Source organism: Pinus tabuliformis, chromosome 1_1, assembly GCF_031772625.1.
Source record: "Pinus tabuliformis cultivar Carrire ecotype Pingquan chromosome 1_1, CPIR1, whole genome shotgun sequence".
NCBI lineage: Eukaryota > Viridiplantae > Streptophyta > Pinopsida > Pinales > Pinaceae > Pinus > Pinus tabuliformis.
In genome coordinates, this window is record NC_142297.1 from 324,108,126 (window position 1) to 324,113,505 (window position 5,380).

A 5,380-nucleotide genomic window follows, 5' to 3' on the forward strand; every position below is an offset into this window, starting at 1 on the left:
CGTGCTACTTAGTCGATTCTGATTGCAGGTGGGCCTAAAAGTCACTCTTCGAAGCATCTTGTATATGGTACAAAAGACGACAGTGGACCATATCACTGTTATACACCATTACCATCTTATCACAAGAAATCTCTGCTTCTGCTCATTAGATCCTAACTTTCAGTTCTTATATATACGAAATGTATGCCTTTTTTCCAAATCAAATCTTGTGCAAGCTTCTCGTTAGTACTCAAGAGGTTTGAATTTGATTTTGTATCCTCCCGTCTCATCTAATCTATGGCAATGGCAAGAAGATTGAGAAACCCTCATGTTCTTCTTTTGAAGCAGCTAATCAGAGTGCTTTGCAAGTTTGCAAAGGGCTATAAGGCGACCAGATATGCCCTTTCTCCAGAGAAAACTGGGTACTTCATGATGGAGAATGAGGCCCTGGGCTCCTCATGCAGTGCTTTGCCCACAGATGTTCCCAAGGGACACTGTGCGGTGTATGTTGGAAAGGAACGAAGGAGGTTTATCATTCCTGCCACTTATTTAAATCATCCTGTGTTCCGGGCATTGTTAAAGAAGGCCGAAGAGGAGTATGGGTTTGGTCACCAAATGGGGCTCACCCTTCCTTGTGACGAAGTTGCTTTCGAATATCTGACGTCCATGTTTGGAAAAATGGATTACACAGTACCTACAAATTCGAAGCTGGATAAAATCATTGATTTCCAGAAGGCCATGGACTGCGCATGCTAGAGTGTACAGAATTACGCTATCTATCGTTACGGTACACTCCTTTAACACGAGTGGAGGTTATATCCTCTGTAACATTTGAACCTGAATAAAATCTTTCGGGTTTCAGCAATCTCAGGATGCATGCTAGCAGAGCCTTCTCTGTGAAGATCCAGCCGCTTCAGCCGGAGTCAATTTCCAGGAAAAGGACTCATATAGGATAAACTGCAAATAGTGGGCCTCAATGTTTCCATAGCATCCATGGTTAAATTAGAACCCCTTATCGAAGGCTCATGAGATTAATTTTCTGTCCCTCCGAAATGTATATACTTTTAAGCAAGATTAAAGATATCGGAAGCCCTTATTGACAGCGGTTGGGATACAATTTATGTCTCTCCGCAGTGTACTTTTTTGTGACAATATTAAAGGTTTGCAAGATATACGATTTCCTTTTTTACTTATGACTTTCTCTATTCTGTTGTGGCATCAGATTTCATTAGACTTATCATCAAGATCTAGCTTGTGTTTGGGCTTTCATCATCATGTCGTTAGAGTTAAGTTGCAGCCTCTGTCATGAACTTCAATTGGCCGTGATGTTTACCTAATATGAATGCAGTCTTGTTGGGACATGAGGTCATATAATGCTTATTAATCTAATGCATATAAATTTAAATTATTTTATATTTTATATATATGTTTATTAGTTACGGATTTTAAATATGAATTATTATTATTTAAATTTATTTTAATGTGACATGTGTTTTGTAATTTTGTTTGTAAATTTATTGATAAATAAAATTTATAATATAATAAATTGAATATACGTAATTATTATTTTTTATTTTTCATTTTTTATGAAATTAATATTATGGTTTATTATTATTATTATTTGATGTTTATACTTATTTACAATCACTACAATGTTCTTTGATATAGAACTAACATTTAAATATTTACACTCATTTACACACACTATTACATCTCTCCATGTTAAGTTGTAAAATATCTAGTGACCTAAAAATTTATAATAATTAAAACATTTGACATAAGTTTTGGCTTTTTCTAAATACATGTCTTGGTCAATTTTATTACAAATCCAATAAATATTTATTGTAATTGTAATTTAAAATGTGTAATTTACATAAAATGTGCAAGAAAATGTTGGGGATTTTTAATGGGAAAATCCCAAAAACACAGAGGCAATGCTCTGTTTTACCTCCACAGGATTAATTTTTTTACTGAGAAACAGAGTATTTTACCACCATAAAAACATTTCTATTAAAAAAAACTAATGCAAACTTCATCCTCTTTTACTGAGAGGGATTTACCACTGTAAAATCATTTTTACATTCACTGCTGTGAAAAACACCTTACTGCTGTAATAAAAATTTACATAAGTTTACTGCTGTAAAACAATTTCATTATACGCTCATGGATATTACAAAAACCTTCAGCACATAAAATATTACGGGCTCAGTTCTCATTTCACCCTGCGTTTTCACCGTTCCATTACAAAAGTCAAAACAAAACATTACAGAATATATCTTCTGCACTGCTGTGCATACATCCTCTGGTTCTTCACGCTGCTGCGAACACCAATGTTCTTTTCCTCCCGTGTGCAACAACCACAACACGAGCACACTTCACTTGTTATATTTTTCATTACAAAATGGTCAACGCACTTAAAAAAATACAACACGTTTTTATGAACATTAATACATGCCGTAAAAAAAAACTTAACTATCCACCTACATATATGACACTTCATTAATTAGAAGGTATGGTCAACCAAAATTGACATTCACTCCACGCAATCCTTGATTTAATGCGGGCCCATATGCAACTTCAGACGATCGACGGTGGAGAGCGATGGAAGCAATCGAACGGTGGAGAAGAATATCGGAAGGCCTCATGCTACAGAACTTTAGCTTCCGATAAATTACGTTGGCTGATGTCAGGTGAGTGACACACGTCTGCACCAAATCGCATCGGAGCCAAAAATACGGAAACAACTTTTACACAAAAGTGGTGCGATATGCTCTGGGCGGTTTGTGGTTTTGTTCGGTGGTTTTGGGGAGCGCAGTACGGCTGCGTTGAAATTACGACTTCAACACTCCCCTTTAATTTCAACTGCTGGGCATTCGGTCATACCCAGACACTTCCTCAAAAATTCAAAGCTTTTCTGATCCAAAGGCTTTGTCAAGATGTCTGTTACTTGTTCTTGAGTCCTGCAATGTTCTAGGACAATTTCTCCATTGTTCACCAATTCTCTGATGTAGTGAAACCTTGTATCAATGTGTTTCGTTCTCTTATGAAACACTGAATTCTTTGACAATGCAATAGCTGAGCTATTGTCACAAAAAATCACTGTCGCTTTTGCCTGCTCTTGGCCTAAGCTTCTCAACATTCTTCTCATCCACACTGCTTGACATGCTGCTGCTGTAGCTGCCACATATTCAGCCTCTGCTGTAGACAATGCTACAATGGACTGCTTCTTAGAAGCCCATGAAATGGCTCCTGAACCCATATGAAAAACATAACCGGAAGTGCTTTTCCGATCATCTACACTTCCATCCCAATCACTATCAGTGTAGCCAACCAAATCTGAATGTTCTGAGACATTATATAAAATTCCAAACATTTTGGTACCTTTGACATACCTCAAAATTCTTTTTGCTGCCTGCCAATGTGCCTCCTTTGGCCTCTCCATGAATCTGGAAATTAAACTAACAACATACATAATGTCAGGCCTAGTAGCTATTAAATACATAAGGCTACCAACAATACTTTTTTACAAACTAGGATCAAAATCCTTGCTGTTGTCCTCTCTGCTGAGCTTTAATCCCATTACTGTGGGAGTGATCGCTGCCTTGCACTCTTGCATGTTAAATCTGCTCAATACTTGATTTATATATCTTGCTTGTGAGATAAAAATTCCTTTTTCATTTTGATCTACTTCTATGCCTAAGAAGTATCTCAACAAACCCATGTTAGTCATTTCAAATTCATCCTTCATGACTGATTTAAAATTCTCAATGAGCTGATTATCATTACCCTTTGAAAATCACATCATCAACATACAAGACAACAATTAAAATTTTACCATCCTTTTCTTTGATGTAGACTGTGGGTTCTCCCTCACACTTGTCGAATTCATTATCCAATAGATATGAATCTATTCTGCTGTACCATGCTCTTGGCGCTTGCTTCATCCCATAAAGAGCTTTCTTCAATTTGCACACTTTGTGCTCTTCACCTTTCTTCTCATATCCGAGAGGTTGTTCCACATAAACCTCTTCCATTAACACTCCATTTAGGAATGCTGATTTCACATCCATTTGGTAGACTTTCCATTTGTTTTGAGCTGCTATGGACAACACTGCTCTCACGGTTTCCATTCTCGCAACCGATGCAAAATTCTCCTCATAATCTCTCCCATACTGCTGCTTGTACCCCTTGACAACCAGCCTTGCCTTGTGCCTTTCTATCTTGCCTTCAGCATTACTCTTGGTCTTATAGACCCATTTCACTCCAATAACTTCTTTGCCTTTTAGTAACTCAACCAAATCCCATGTTTTGTTTCTCTCTATGGCATTGATCTCCTCATCCATAGCTTCTATCCATTTCCTATCTTTGATTGCATCTTCGAAATGAATAGGATCATCAACATGACAATACAAGGCAAATAAGGAATTCATTCCTTCATCATAAATATCACTTAGATTTCTAAACTTCTTACCTCTTTCACTTGGTGTGCAAGTGCTTGAAGATGCACTTTAATTTCCTCCTTGTGGTGTGCTTGGAGAAGCACTCTCATTTATCCTCAATGGTGTCTCTTGCCGTCCTTGTGTTGGCGCTGCTGTTTGGGGATGCATTTCAGCCACCTCCTCTTCATCTTCATCATGAGACAAACAGTTTTTAACATTCACTGTTTTCTCTATGCTTCCATCCCAAGCTTCCTCTTCAATGAATTGAACATCTCTCATGAAAAAAAACTTCTTGGTGGATGGGATATACAACCTGCAGGCTTTGGATTCCTCACTGTATCCAATGAATAGACATTTCTCCCCTTTGTTGTCCAACTTCCTCCTTAGCTGATCTGGTACGTGTGCATAGGCCACACATCCAAAAACTCTCATGTGGGTGACTCCTTGCTTTCTCCCACTCCATGCCTCTTCTGGCACTTTTTTCATCACTGCTTTTGTAGGACACCTGTTCAAAATATACACTGCACAATTTACAGCTTCAGCCCAATAGTCATTTGGAAAATGCTTTGCCTTCAGCATGGTCCTCGCCATATCCATGATGGTCCTGCTCTTCCTTTCAGCAACTCCATTTTGCTGTGGGGTGTACCTAGCTGTAAATTGTTTGTGAATTCCATTTTCTCTACAAAATCTTAGGAATTCCTTGGAGATATACTCACCTCCTCTATCAGTTCTCAAAACTTTTATATGCAGCCCGCTTTGGTTTTCCACAAATGCCTTGAAGTTTTGGAATTTCTCAAACACTTCAATTTTGTTTTTAAGGAAATATATCCAAGTCTTTCTTGTACAGTCATCAATGAATGTTAGGAAATATTGGCTGCCTGCTAGTGATGGAGCTTGCATCGGTCCACATAAATCTGAGTGGATGATCTCTAAGGGTACCTTTGCCCTTATGCTCTTCCCTG

General features: G+C 37.8%; 1 pseudogene; it reads left to right on the top strand.

Annotated features, from left to right (window-relative positions):
- The first annotated feature begins 220 nt into the window (after positions 1 to 220).
- Positions 221 to 1,081, top strand: LOC149212866 (protein SMALL AUXIN UP-REGULATED RNA 51 pseudogene; annotated as a pseudogene).
- Positions 1,082 to 5,380: the final 4,299 nt, after the last annotated feature.